This window comes from Panthera leo, chromosome C2, assembly GCF_018350215.1.
Source record: "Panthera leo isolate Ple1 chromosome C2, P.leo_Ple1_pat1.1, whole genome shotgun sequence".
Taxonomy (NCBI): domain Eukaryota; kingdom Metazoa; phylum Chordata; class Mammalia; order Carnivora; family Felidae; genus Panthera; species Panthera leo.
This window is the reverse complement of record NC_056687.1, coordinates 79,864,277-79,880,345: the sequence shown is the minus strand read 5'-3', so window position 1 is coordinate 79,880,345 and position 16,069 is coordinate 79,864,277.

Genomic DNA, 16,069 nt, shown 5'->3' with positions numbered 1-16,069 from the left:
CCTTGATGGAAGAAAACAGTATGGAGGTTCCTCAAAACTTAATTCTAAAGATGTATAGATAGATAGATAGATAGATAGATAGATAGATAATGGGATATTACTCAGCCATAAAAAGAATGAAATCTTGCCATTTGCAATAACATGGATGGATCTAGAAGACATAATGCTAAGTGAAATAAGTCAGAGAGAGAAAGACAAATACCATATGATCTCACTCATATTTGGAATTTAAGAAACAAAACAAATAAACAAAGAAAAAAAGAGACAAACAGAAAAAAACCAGACTCTTACCTCTAGAGAACAAACTGATGGTTACCAGAGAGGAGGGGGGTGGGGGTGGGTAAAATAGGAGAAGGGGATTAAGAATACATTTATCATGATGAGCACTGTGTACTGTACAGAATTGTTGAATCATTCTTTTGTACACCTGAAACTAATATATGACACTGTTTGTTAATTACATTGCATGTTTAAAAATGAAACAAACAAACAAACATGCCATGCAGTAATTCTACCACTGGGTATTTACCCGAAGAAAATGAAAACACTAATTTGAAAAGATACGGGCACCCCTATGTTTATTGCAGCATTATTTACAATAATCAAGATACGGAAGCAGCCCAAGTATCCACTGATAGATGACTAGATAAAGGAGATGTGATATATATGTGTGTGTGTGTGTGTGTGTGTGCATGTGTGTGTGTGTGTGTGTGTGTGTATGTATATGTATATGTTTATGTACACACACACACACACACAATGGAATAACTCTCAGCCATAAAAGGCTGAGATCTTGCCATTTGCAACATGGGTACAGACCTAGAGGGCATTATGCTAAGTCAGACAGAGAAAATCCAATACCCTATGACTTCACTTATATGTGAAACCTAAAATCAAAACACATGAAGAAGCAAACAAAACACAGGAACAGACCCATAAATACAGAGAAGAAACTGATGGTTGCCAGACGGGAGGGGGTAGGGGGATGGGCAAAATGGGTGAAGGGGAATGGAGATACAGACTTCCAGTTACTAAATAAGTCATGGGGATGAAAAATGCAGCATAGGGAATACAGCCAGTGGTACTATAAGAACCCTGTCTGGTGACAGATAGTAGCCACACGTGTAGTGAGCATAGCACACTTGTAGTGTAGACTTGTCCAATCGCTGTGTCCTACACCTGAAACGAATGTAACATTAGTTACACAATACTATACTCTACGTGTCCCTTATACTCTAACGAACAAACAAGCAAACAACTAAATAAACCTAGACTAGGATGCTAATCATCCCCAAAGTCATGCCATTGCTTATGCCACTGTTTTTTTTTTATGTTTTTACATTTTTATTTATTCATTCATTCATTCTTGAGAGAGAGAGACAGACAGACAGAACACAAGTGGGTGAGGAGCGGAGAGAGACGGAGACAGAATCAGAAGCAGGTTCCAGGCTCTGAGCTGTCAGCACAGAACCCGATGTGGGGCTTGAATTCATGAGCCTAGAGCTCACGACCGAAGCCGAAATCGGATTCCTAAGGGATGGAGCCACCCAGGCGCCCCACTCCATTAAAAAAAAAAAAATCTGATGTTTAGGAAAACCAGTAGGCATTGTTCCCTAGCTATATTTTCTTATGCTCTTACTGGAAGTTTAGCTCAAAATCCAGGTTTCTTCTAAATTGTTACCATGTGCTGCTGTGACAAAACCACTCACAGCACAAGGCAGTGCCCTAAAAAAGGGTTTGGATTCACACTTGCTTGGCACATGGACCTTCCTTTTCACCTTTTTTATGTTTAATAGCTTAGAGCCTGTTAATCTGTGTGGGCTCCCGAATGTTTTATTTATTTACTTGCCCAAATTCAGGCCACTCAGGCAGCACTGTCAGCTGCTCAATTCATTGCAACAAGGTCTCTGAAAAGGCAGTTTATGGACAGGACACAAAGACTCTTAAAACAAAGCTGGTTTCTTTGGACCCTAACACAAATACCTGTGTGACCCTGGGCAAGTTACTTAACCTCTCGGAACCTCGGCTTTCTTATGTCTAAAGAAGGCAGTAATAACACCCAACCCACAAATGTACATAAGGATGAAAGGAGAAGTAATCTCCAGAACCTGGTGCATGGGGAACAAATAACACTTCATTTGGATACTAGCCATGTCCTCAGGAAGGCACATCTTCCAATCCCTCCTCCCATGCCCCTCCTGTATTCAAAAGCCCAGATGAAGCGTATCTTGAATTAGTCACCAGTTTGGAACTCCCTCTCCTCCTTTCCTTGCCACTGAGTTAGATAATCTATATGAGAGTCAGAGTGACTATTTCAGTGACACACACTTGCATTTCACTAATCCCCACTACATGGTCCAGCTTTCGAAGTGTGAAGCACTTTCTCACCCGTTACCTCATTTGATCTTTACAACAGCCCCATGAGAACCCAAGTCCGTGTTGTTTTCCTTCTTTGACAGATGAACAAGCAGAGGGTTAGAGAGGTCAAGCACCTAGTCCCGGGGCACACTTCTAGACTTAGGGCTATGGCTCTGAATTCCATCCATGAGCTTTCTATTATATCAAGCGGCCATGGGATTTTTGCTACATACTTAAAGAGAGACGCTGGGTGCTCTGGAAGAAATAAAACCAGGTAAGTAAAGGCTGAAGAAGAGTAAGTCAGTTAGTCTGACCCTATCCACCCCATGAAGACCCCACTTGGCCTCTGCCCAGTGTCCTTCTATCCTGAGCACTCCTTTCTCAGCCTATGGTCGCTCAGATCCTCCTGTGATTCAGAGGGTCACTCAAACTTGGGCTTCTCCATAAAGCCTTTGGCCAACCACCCCACCCATTTCTTCAACCAATATTTACTGAACGCCCATCAGTGTGCTCCACTGTCCTTTGGAGTTTCCTTCTAGCAGGGAGAAACAGACAATACCCTGGATAGTAAGTACGAAATGGCTTTGACGATAATAAATACTACAAAGGGGGGAAAGCAGGGCAGAGAGGCAGCAGGGTGCAGTGTGAGATGGGGTGCTGGGGAAGGTGCCACCAGATAGCTTACACCAAAGACTGACGAGAGGTGAAGGAGGGAACTATTTGGCTATCTGGGGTAAGAGGTACCAGGCAGTGGGAACTGTAGGCACCAAGACCACGAGCCAGTGCATGCCCGTTGGCTGCTCCTGAAGATGCCACCAGAGCAGAGTGAAGGAGGGCAGGGCACTGACAGAGGACAGAGAGGAAAGGGGAGTATGTTATATACACCCCATTGGGCACTGGAAGCTCTTTCTATTCCTCTGGAGGAGATGGAAAACCATTGACGGCTTGGGCAGGAGCCCAAGTTTATTGTCACAGAATCCCTCTAGCCTCTCTGTGCCGACGGGCAAGGTAGGAACATAGAGACCATTTAGGGAGCTATTATAATAATCTTGGAGGGAGGTGATGACGGCTTGGACTAGGAAATGGTGAGGAATATTCTGTATGTAATGTTCTGTATATAATTTTCTGGTAGTTTGTGGGTTGTGGAGAAAAAGGAAGCAAGCCCGGCTTCATTTTTTTTTTTTTTTTTTTTTGGTCTGAACAACTATAACAGATGGAATCGTTATTTACCGAAAAGGGAAAGACCGCAGGTGGAGCAGATTTGAAGGAGTTCGGGGCACATGAGGAACTCGAATTTGGATGGCTCAGTTAGAGCAGCCAAATAGACAGTCAGAAAATGGGGTCTGGTCAGGAGCTGGATTCCTGAGTCTGGAGTCCCAGAGAGAAATCTAAGCCAGAGATAGAAATCCACGAGTTGTCAGCGGTAAGATTTTATTAAAACTGTGGAACTGAATAAGAACCCCAGGGAAGTGAGCGCAGAACAAGAAGTCCGATGGCTGAGCCTTGGGACCCTCCTCAGTTAGAGATCTGGGAGAGGAGGAGAGATGAATGAGGCATGGTCAGGGAAATGGGGAAAAAAACCCTCAGTTATCCTTTCTGTGGGATCCTAACAAGACTTGTCTACGCTCTTCAACTCTTGGTTTATGTTTCCTTGATGGAGGCTGACGAGAGGCATCTTTAGCGTGAGACTGTCAGTTCTCTACTCCCCACAGGGCTTAGCTTCTAGGAGCCCGCCAGTGAAAACCCAAGTGGTTGTCTTACACTGAATCGTTGTATGATTCAGTGTAAGAAACGCCAGGAATCGTCCGGCTTTGTGATTTCCCAACTGTATTCCTCGGAGCAAGTCAAGGAGTTATTTTCTCTCGTCATTCAGAACATTATAAAGCTGTGGCCCTCCTTCCCTAGAAGGGCTAATAAAAGCAACGACATCCCGGCAGTCGCTACATCACCCCTTCTTTCTAAGAAATATTTGTGACTTTCGTCAGGTCTCAGACATGTCAGAAAGCTCCAAGTGCCTGGCTCTGGTCGAGAACAGGGCAGAGGGGCCCAGAAGCCCATTGTACTCAGAGAACCTCGGCCTCATTTCCGACTTATACGAGAAAGGAAGGCACTGTGTGCCACATTCCTTCCTCTAAAGACCAGTGAAGGTCCAGCTCCTAGACAGGGTCATAGAGATCATCTAGTCCAGCCACCTCTTAGATGAGGAACTTGGGCCTAGAAAGGCCCCAGGATCTTTGCTCAAAATCACACGGCAAGTATGTTTGCTCCGAGACTAAGAACCAGGTCTCAACTTGAAACTTTCTGCTCAGATTCAGACTCTCTTAAATTCTACTAGCATTTGCTATTTGCCTGGAAACACACCGGGTGCTTTCACGTGTTGTCATTCTTTTTTTTTTTTTTTTTTTTTTAATTTTTTTTAACATTTATTTTTGAGACAGAGAGAGACAGAGCATGAATGGGGGAGGGTCAGAGAGGGAGACACAGAATCCGAAACAGGCTCCAGGCTCTGAGCTGTCAGCACAGAGCCCGACGCGGGGCTCGAACTCACGGACCGCGAGATCGTGACCTGAGCCGAAGTCGACCGCTCAACCGACTGAGCCACCCAGGCGCCCCACGTGTTGTCATTCTTAATCCTCGACACAACCTTTAAGACTAATACTATTATCTCTCTTTCATAGAGGAGAAAGAACAATGATGCTCAGACAGGACAGTGACGTGTCCAGGGTCACATAGCTGGCATGTTGGAAGAGTAGGATTGGAGCCCATGTCTGTTTGACTCTGAGTCCAGTGCTCACTCCAGCACATCTGCTGCCTTCCCCAGCGGAGCTCATCTCGCCAGGTTATGTTTACGCACAGTGTAAGTGGCTGCCCCAAGACCCTGCCCCCCTGCCAATAGGTGAGTCCTCTCCAGCTTGGTGTGTTAGTGAGTAATTTAACGTTGAGCCCAGAGTATGGACTCTGGAACCAACTGCCTGGGTTTGAAGCATGACTCTACCATTTATTAGCTCTGCAACTCTGAGCGATGTACCTTCCCTAAGCCCCACGTCCCTCATCTGTAATATGGAAACAATAATCTACTTATCCCCGGGGAGTTAGGATTAAGTAACATAATATCTGTAAATCACTTAGCACAATGTCTGACATGCATAGCTGATGTTCAATCAATGTTAAATGTGATAGTCAATGGGTGACTTTTAAAAAACCCTGGAGCTGTTTTGGAACATACTGTCAAATGCCTCAAAATTCCTTTTTGGAGTATGTCCAGGTGGGGAAGCCAGTTCCAAAATTCAGGCCTGACGTGTGTTAGGAGTTTCAACAACATACTCTTATCAATCAGGGTTCAACTAGGAAGGATAACCACCACAATGATACGGAATTATAGGAATGAGATTGTATACAACTGATAGAAGACCAAAGGTGTAAAGTGGTAAGTCCTAAAACCCCTTTGAAATACCAATGAAAAAATATTGGTAATGAATATACTCGCATATGTATACAAAAAAGGACTGGAGGGAAACTCACCAAAATGTTCACAGTGGATATTGCTGAACGATGGGATCACGAGAGGTTTTATTTTTACCTTCACTTATTTGCTTTCTGATTTTGTACACTACACTGATATTCAAATCAGAAATTATTTGTTAATGTCTATTTCTCATTTCTTTCTTACTTTACCTGACAGCTTTCCCTGCCCCCCTCGCCCCCCTGCCCCCCCCCCCCCGCCCACTAAAAAACAAGGTGGAAGGAGTTAGAATGGACATAGAATAAGAACACAAGGTAGATAATCACTGGATTTGAGTTAGTAAACTCAGTCCTCTGGACTCTGGACTCTGAGAGTCATGAACAAAAGGTATTACCAAGTGAGAGCTTGAATATCTATCTATCTATCTATCTATCTATCTATCTATCATCTATCTATCTATCATCTATCTATCTATCTATCTATCTATCTCCATCTCCAGCATGGTAGTGCTATGGAACAGGCACTCAACTGGGCTGGAGTCCTGGCCCATCTCAGGGACTGACTGGGTCTTATACTCCTCGTCTCGCTTTTCTCCTCTCTAAAATAAGAGCCCTCCATATCAAGGGTTTCCTGTTGTGTCTGCGTGTTTCATTTGCCACTGCTCAAGGTCATTGGCAGAGGGAAGGATTGGGTTGGATGCTAGGTGATCGCAGTGAGACCTCTAAATACCATGGGGAAGAGGGGCAACTCCCCTGCTTGCACCATCCTGCCAAGAGAGAGGCAAATTAAAGATGAGAAGCTTGGGCATCCTTTGACATTCTTGGTTAAGCAGGTTTAGACCAGAATCTGATGGTCTAGAGAGAATCCTAGAATGTCAGGCCTGGAAGTGTCACAGACCATGCAGTTCAACTCCCCTTTTGAGAGATGGAGGTGCTGACACTTACAAAGTCAAATCACTCATCTGAGACCACACAGAGCCTGGAGAGAAGCAGAGACTTCACAATCCCAGACAAGTATGCCTTCCACCATATCTTGATCTCTCTGAGGTCTCATCCATGGTTGATTTTATGATGCTAATAATGAGTGAGAGAGGAGGAGAGAGGGGAAGAGGGGGTCCTCAAATCTCAGTCTTTTTGGTAGGAACTAGAAAACAACAAATTGGTTGGTTTTCTTTAAGATCCTGGACTTTCAACAGTAGTAGACCTAGCTTCTGATCAACGGTCACTATTTCTTCTCCCAGGATTCCAGAGGCAATCCAGGTGGTCATCAGTCTAGACTCTGCTGGACAAAGCTTATGGGCAGAGCCAACAGGCTTATTGTGTGTTCCATATCTCACCTTCTCATTGATAACAGGTATGCACTTGCCTAAAGTTACTACCTGGATCTCAACAGAAACCTCCTAGCCAGTCATTGCTCCCAGAAAACCTTCCTACCAGTCAACTCACACATAGCTGGCCATTCAGCTAAGACAAGTAATGAGCCAAGAAAAAACAAAAAGAGAGTGTGGTTTTGATATACAGGATTTTACTACTGGCATTAGTCAAGTAATTGTGGGCCAGCGAATTTTCAAAGCAGCCTTAACAAATAATCCTTTTCCTTGATATTCAGACACTGTGCAGAGAAAGAAAGATGAGAGTATAATCTTCTCAAAGTTTCATTTTATTAGTCCTTTGAGTAACACCATAAACCCAACTCTCGAGTCTAAAGACTTAATCTTAAAAGATTCTTGTGTGGGAAGAGGCAGCAAGGTGTACAAAAAAAAAAAAAAAAAAAAAAGGAAGAAAACCATGATGAGCCTAAAGTCAGAAAAATGATTCTGTTTGGGTGCTTCTGTCTATCAGGTGTATGACCCTGGGCAAGGAAGGAATTTCCGTTTCTGACCTTGATTTTCTCCATGAAAAACCGGGATATTGTCCATACTTGTCCTCTTAAACACTACCGTGTTGTTCATAGGATCAACACAGTGGATATGAAAATGTTTGGATATTGGGGCACCCGGGGGCTCAGTCAGTTAAGCATCCGACTCTTGATTTCAGCTCAGGTCATGATCTCATGGTTTCATGGGATTGAGCCCCAGGTTGGGCTCTGAGCTGATAGCAAGGAGTCTGCTTGAGACTTTTTCCTTCCGTCTCTGCTTGTCCCCACATCCCTTGTATACATGCTCGCTCCAAACAAACAAGCAGACAAACAAACATTAAAAAAATATTTGGATATTGCTGTTTTCATTAAGTGTGGTTTTCGTGTTACCTTTCAATAATAGCATTAGACCTCTTTACGTAATGAATTTGGTCTCTGGGTATCAAATACTTATATTTCTGAATGGATTTGGAAAAGAAGGGAGAAGAAGCAAAAAAAGAAACATCACTCTTTTCCTGGAAAGCTCTCTTGTTTAATCCTCTTCTTGGAGTGAAAAATCCCAGCCACACTGTAGGGAACAGCACAGGCTTCTCTTTGATGTCACCACCCACCCAATGGCCAGGATCACTTCCCCTTCTTTCACGAACAGACTCAAAACCCTTATGTGTGGGCTTCTCTGGTGACCACGTTAAACATTCAAATCCCCTGCTTGAACATGTACCATTACCTAAACAACCGCAAGGAAGACAGAGGCGAAGGAAGAGGAGAGAGGGCAGAAAGAGAAGGCTAGGACTGTACTCTTTGGAAGGAGCATGGTTAACGAGACTTATATTTTAGTGTAGAGCCAAATAGTTTTCTTCAAACAAAGAAGGTCACAGCAATCTCAGACAGGAGCAGACAGGAGGAGAAACATGAGCCTTGCTTTCCAACTTATGGCGTAACCACCCATTTGTGGTTCTTTAAAGAGAATGCTGGGATGAGCCAGGCCTTAACACCCTGCCCTGCAATAACAAAAGCATGGACCCAGCCTTTCAGGTACAATCCTTCTAGGGATGGGCCTCCCTCCCTCGGGGCCTTGGGTTCTTCTCCCTGAAGCCAGGGTGAGTCCTGAAAACATTCTTAACCCTTCGGATCCACACACACCAAGCTGCTATGTCTACCAGCTTTGGATAGCACTACTCCTTAACCCAGCCAGCAAATCAACACAAACCCCCAGTGAGTGGTGGGAATCAGAGAAGTGAGGGGGTGCGGGTGCCCAGCAAGAGAGTTAAGGTGGGAAACCTCACTAGCTCCTTTACTACGCCACTCTTTAAATCTTGAGTCACTATGCATACCCCGCAGTTCAAAATTCCTCCAACTTACCAGATCTGGCCAGACGCTGCCAAGGTTGCCCCTCGAACGACTATGACAGCTTGACACGGTGTTCTCCCAGTTGCATTTCAGATCTTCCCATGTGCCTCCTTTCAAGTGGTCAGTTCCCAGCTGGATCAAGAGAGACCATCCTGGTATAAGACAAAGCTAGAGATCATTAGCTGGTGTTTAGTCTTGAGCAGTACATGTATAATTGTACTAATCGGTTGATTGATGCAGGCACAGTTGGGAAATGCTAAATTTTAAGGAAGTGCAACCTTTTAACTTCTGAGCTGGAGCAGGCAGTATGCCAAAATGAGAAGGACCGGATTAAATTATAGAACAATGCTTCGAGCGATGGGCACTGAGCTAGGTATAAACTGGGTCTCTGAATTCTCAGAGGATCCAGTGAGAAGTAAGCAGGCAGGTAATTGTCAGGTACCATAACAAATACTGGCAAGGTGATCTTGCTCCCTCCTGTTTGCCAGGTCCAGGTTTGGGCATGTCAGTCACCTCAGCTGAACTTTTTTTTCACAATGCCGTCATCCATATTTAGTTGACCTTTATTACCCAGAACCCCATGGCTCGGAATCCTGGAATACTGGTGCCTTTAGCATTAAAAGACTCAACTAGCTCATGTGCAGAGTTGGTTTTTTCCTCTTCCTCAACAGGTTTGAACAACTCATTTCTCTCTCTTTTTTGATATAAAGGTAAAACCCAGAATCAGCTCAGAATCAGCCTGGTAAGAGGGAACAGAACCAGAAGAGTCATAAAGTCTGGAGTTCAGGTTCTTTAGAGGTCACTCCATACTTGAGTCTCCAACATAACACGTCTAACAAAGTGTCCATTGAACTCCTTCTTTGCTGAACTCCTTTGATAGCTCTAGGCTGGGATCTCTCTGACTCCCAAGGTGGACAATTCCATGGTTGGTTAGCTTGAAAAGAGGAATAGTTTAAACTTGGATTTATTTTCTGGTCCAGTTATAGGAAGGGATTCACCACAGCAAGAATGCACTTACCAAAGATATTTGGGGCTGTGTGTGATTGGTGACCTCCGTGGATCCATGACCACAGACTATACCCCAAATCCCAACCCGTATGTAAGGCCTTGGTTAGGACTGTGAACAGACAAAATTGTACACTGCATGTAGTATACCTCTATTGCTAAGACTAGAGAAACGTTCTCAACATTTCCCTGTCATTCTTGGTCACAAGGAAAGGAACTTGATCTGATCTACTTTAACTTTAGCTGTTAAGAGAGCATGTAAAAATCAGGTCACTATCACACTTTTTCAGACACAAGATGAAGGGTCAATCTCTCCCAGCACCTTAGTCACGTCTACAGGTTTTCTTCCCTTTGAAACTCTGCCTGAGTCAGAAAATCAGAGATCTGAATACCTAATACGGTTTTAGAACTAAAAGATTTCCAGATGACTTCCTCATCTTAAAACTAGGAAACTGAGGTCCAGAGAGAGGAGGCAACTGAGCCAAGGTCATAGAGCCCTTCCAAGATGGAGTCAGGACTAAATCACAGGTCTCCCTACAACTAGTCGAGTGCTCTACTCTTCATTAGCAATGATAATCTGTTGAGTATGCCCAGAGAGTGATGGTCTCTCCAGTGTGATTTGGAGTAGGTACCACAGAAAGTTTTATGGAACAGGAGAATGTGTCAGCCTTCCCTCAACCCATGTAGCAACCTTGTGGAGTAAGGACTGCTAACATGCCTTTTAGATATCCGTACACTACGAGCACTGTCTAATTATATCTGTATGCAAATATACCAAAATTATCCCCATCATAAGAATGCTAGTTACGGAGCATCTACTATATATTAGAATGCTCCCCAGGACTCTGTGACGTTGGGGTTAAGATGATGGTTTTTCAGGTGAGTAAACTGAGGCTCAGAAGGCAGATGGCCAGTGAGGTAGAGTCAAGATTTGGAGCCCAGTCTTCCTGGCTCCATATCCTGTGCCATTTTCACCACAGCCACCACCTTCTTTAGCTTATCTCAAACCCACTCCTGTGCCCCACGCACTGACAAGCCCCATTTTATGTGGCTGCTGCAGGTGTGGAACAAAGTTGAGATGAGTTTTTTTTGTTTGTTTGTTTTTTTGTTTTTTGGAGTTCCTTGATTATTCAACTTAGTTATCTCATCAGGCAATTTGGGAAGTATCTCCTCCATTTACTGGTGTGTTCTTCCTATCTAATGCATCTTATAAAAAACATGGCAAAAGAGGACACTAGCATTTGGCAGTAAGTTGTGATGTTTGATATGTAAACATAAGTAAATAAATAGAAATAAATAACATTCTGAACGTATTTATTCATTAGTCATAATTTTTAAAACTGTTGTCCTAAAACATGTTTATATTAAGAGAAAGTCTGGAAATCTTTTAAGTGATAACCTCTGAGTTGTCTAGTATATGATTCTTATTCTTTACAACAGAAGTATTGAATTAACAAAAAAGGAAACACCTTATTATCAATGAAGGAAAAAAAATGTATAGGATGAAAATCTTGTACTTTCTTTGGCAACACTTCGAAGAAGTCAAAAGAGTTGTCTTGCTACTTTCGAATTTATGTCTTTGTAATTAATCTTGGCTATTTAAGAGTTGCCAGTGGGAGAGCCATTGCTTCCCTGATCAAAGCCCATGTAAAATGAGAGATCCATTTTTGGGGTACGATAGAACCAATGGTTGGAAAAAAAAAAAACAAAACAAAAAGACCAGCTGCAAAATTTAACATCAGAACTTTTTTTGCAGTAGAGCTCGATCTGTTTGTAATTCTTTGCATAAATAAACAATTGTAACACATATATTTTTAAATGTATTTTTGGATTTTTTTAATAGGAAAGAAATACATGTATTAAGCTAACGTTTGTTTTAATAAAGAAATACCTACTTTGTAGGGTAGAGTAACATTTATATACCAAAAATAAAACATGAATTCTGATAGAAGCAAAAGTCTGGTAAAGTAAAAGAAAATGTAACTGTGTGGCTTTAGCAGAATAACTCAATGCTCCTCTTAACGTCTTGTGATAAAGTACACAAATCTGAAAAATCATGATCCATTTGGACTTCTGTTGCAGGAGACAACGATATGGCAGTTTAGAGAAGCCAGGCCCTGGGTTGATGAGGGAACTATTATCTTACAAACAAAGTTTTCACGAGATGCAAGATGTATGGTTTATACTCTTATTTCATACCCAAGTAAAGTGTAAGCATCTTCTCTCCCTTCTAGAATTCACTGGGTATTTTTCGCTTCGAAAGTACCAGCAATTAGAGCCAATGATGGAAGCACAGTAAAAATAGCTAACCTTTTGTGAGGGCTTTCTATGAGCCTGGCATTGTTCTATGCACTTTACAACTCGGTGAAAGAGGAATTGTCAGTTTCCCCACTCTTACATGTGCCCAAATTTGCAGAGTTTCTTTCTACACGAGGAAGCATTCGTTCGGAGTGAGCCAGTGACCCTGAGATCCTGGGCTCTCCTGCCACAAGCCTGCACTGCCTCCCTCCAGCCCTGGCCAGTGAACAGGTCCTCCACTCCACACACAGTAGCCCAAGTAGCAAGGGTGATGTCTACTGTGGTAAGTGTCGGAGCAGGATCTTCGTGGTTTCTGCCACCTCGATGCGACCATCTTCCTTACCAGACAGACACAGCTTCCTATTTTGATGGGTGAGTCATCCAGTTATCTTCATGATCTTCAGCTGAATTTCCTCTTTAAAGGAAGACTTCTTCATATTCAGCATCAGACTTATCCTTACCACTCACCTCTGAACATTATGTTGGTCATTCCCTTCAGTTGTCTTTACTCTGCCAATGCCTGTTTTTAGACTTGGAAAGCACCAGTCGATTCTCATCTTATCAAAATGTAAACACCCAAAGACCAGGACTCATGGCTGACTTATTGTTCATTCCTATACCATCGGCTCAGTACATAGCAGCCTTTTAATAAGTGTTGAAAGAATGAATGAATGATGAGTCAGTGCTGAAGGAATGGGTGAATGACTCCCCTTTGAGATCTTTCTGGACTCAGCAGTCCCCCAGACATCTGTTCTAGAACTGCTTCCTCCAGTCATTAATTCAGCGAATGTTCGCTGAGTGGCCACTACCTGAAAGAGAAGGTGAAGTTCTGTGCGTGGAATGGGAATGTGTATGCTTGAAGATTCGTGCTTTCTTTGTTTGTTCATTTACTTCGTGAATAGGCATCTATTGAGTCTTTCCTATGCTAAGAACAGGCAGTCATTGAAGGCACAGACATGAAAAATAGATTTAGACTGGAAATCCCCATTTTCTAACTTGACTTTACCACTTAATGCTGTGTGCTTGGGCAGCTTTCTTAACCTCTCTGATCTCCCATTTTCTCATTTGCAGGCCGAGGGTAGATACAAGTATCAAGTTACAAGTACAAGTATCCTCAGTTAGCTGTGAGGGTTAAGGGAGGTCACACATGTTAAGTGCTTGACCAGTCTCAGCCACTAGCTGGTATTATTTCCTTGGTAAGTGAAACAAAGAAGAATTAGACATAATCCTTTTTCTCAAGGAAATCGACAAATCACAAGCATATAAATCATTAGAATATGAGGTGCAAATTAAAATGCCGGGGGTGTTTGGATTAAGTAGGCATGACTTACAACAGAGAATATCAGAGATAACTTCTTTCCTGGAAGAGGTTGCATTCAAGCAGGTTTGGATGTATAGCCATTTAGGAGAAAGGTGTTCCAGGAGGTGGAAGTAACACAACAAATAAATGAAGGTATTAAAGAACTGGGCTCTTGAATCACTGGGTGGTTACTATGATAGGACTGTGAGAGACATAAAGGGTACGTAGAGAGACAATTATAGAGAAAAGGGTTGGGGATATCTTGGGGAGGACTTTGAAAACCAGTCAAGGAGTTCAGGTTCCATTCTAAGTAGACCAGGTGTCTATCTGTGAGTTCGTCGGCCTTATTCATTAGTTTCATTTTTGTTTTCAACTGTGGATGGGTATGGACATCTGTATTCAAATCCTTTATATTTTAAGCTATTTATTCCTTCACGTTTGGACATTCGGTCACTTCCCAATGTGTTTGGCATTTTGTCGTGTCACCTGAGTGACCAAGTAGCCCTGTGAAGCAGGCCACATGGCAAGATGAGGAAATTCACAGGTGAGTTAACCTGCCTGTGGCAAGAGCTGCTACTTGGATAGACAGGGATGTGAATGTCAAGGCTTCTAATTCCAAGACTTTCTGCTTCCTGAGGAGGGGGAGTGCAAAGACACTACAAGAGGGAAGCCAACGCCATGTTGCCTGAGTGGTGGAGAAGAGAAATTTTGACGACAGGGTCCACCAGCCAGGGGACACTTCTGCCACCATTGGCTGCTTTGTCTTGCTGTGATCTGTAGCAGTAAATGCTATGCAAAGTGAAATCAGCTCTAGATATTTCCCTGTTCTCCTGGATGGGCCTAGTGGGTACCTCTCTGCTGGCTTCATCCCAGGTTTCTTAAAAGGCTTCAAAAGAAATTGCTATTGACTGAACTCTGGGGTTATTTATAATGGAAACTCAGTCTCTCATTCCTCCTGTCCTCCACGGAAGAGTTGGGCTCTTAATCTGAACCTTGGGGAATCAGAGGCCCAGTTTGCCTTATTTAGCTTTCGGGACATTGGATTTTTTTTTTGCAAAGAGCTCCAAGTTCTACTGAAAATAAAAGTATCTATGTCCCAATGTCTTCACCAATTTAAGTAACTCACCTTCTTCCCCTAATCCTATTTTTTTATTTCCACATGTTGGACATTCTCCTTTATCCCTTTCCTTAAGCAATTGTATAAAAGAGCACTTCAGATAAGGACCAACTTTTGAGCACACCCCAGAGGCAATTTACTTAAGTGTTACACACAATGATTTAAGTGCATTTATCTGGCAATTTATCTAGGAGTTCATGAGGTCCGAGGAGGAGGTTCTCTGAGTTCGTGTTCTTAACCTGTAGACTTGAACACTTGTCCTTGTACATAGTAAGTGCTCAATCATTTGGGGGTCAATGAATCAGTTAGTAGTGTGCGATATCTCTCTATGTGAAGGAGTGCAGACCTAGACTTTCATTTCACAGTGGTTTTCTTTTCTTTTTTTTTAATGTTTGTTTATTTTTGAGATATAGAAGTTGGGGGGAGGGAACAGAGAAAGAGGGAGAGAGAGAGAGAGAGAGAAAGAGAGAGAGAGAGAGAGAGAGAGAGAGAGAGAGGGAGTCCTAAGCAGGCTCCACACTGTCAGCGAAGAGCCTGATGTGGGCTCGAACTCATGAACCGTGAGATTACAAACTGAGCCGAAATCAAGAGCTCGTTGCTTAACCAACTGAGCAACCCAGGCGCCCCCATAGCAGTCTTCTTTAGCTTAAGTTTTTGTATGCTTTTCCCCCGTTTCCCATGTCTCTGCCTCTCTCTCTCTCTCACACACACACATGAATTACTAGTCAGTTTTTAACATTTTCCTTATGATCCATTTTGCTAGATACCATAACGGCAAGCCACTGAAGTTTTTGACAAGTTTTGTTTTGACAGATGTGGTATAAGTAACTTCAAATATATTGCGTAGCCTCTAAAAACTTGTCATTTTCTCTTAACAGTCGTGTGACCTTAGTTAAGGCACTTAGATGCTTTGAGCTTCAGTTTCCTCATCTATAAAATACAGATCATAATGGTACCTCTCTATAATTAAATGAGGTAAAGAAGAATAGAGTATTTGGTCCAGTCTTGGGGCACAAAGCACGTGTTCAGTCAATGTTTGTTAAGGTGACCACAGTGATCGTTTTGTTTTTGTTTTTGTTTTCTTATTCTAAGAAAACGGAATGGCACCATGGTATGTATGCATTCACAAGCTATAAACCAACTTCTTCTTTGGCAAGAGGTGAGACGAAAAAAATCCACTAAAATACTTTAATTATTCATACACTTATTATCTTAGACTACCCACTTAATCAAACTATTTGAGAAGGCTTATAATAAACTAGTGTAAACAATATCATCATTAACATTTGGATTAAGAAAATCATGAGTCATTTATTGAAAC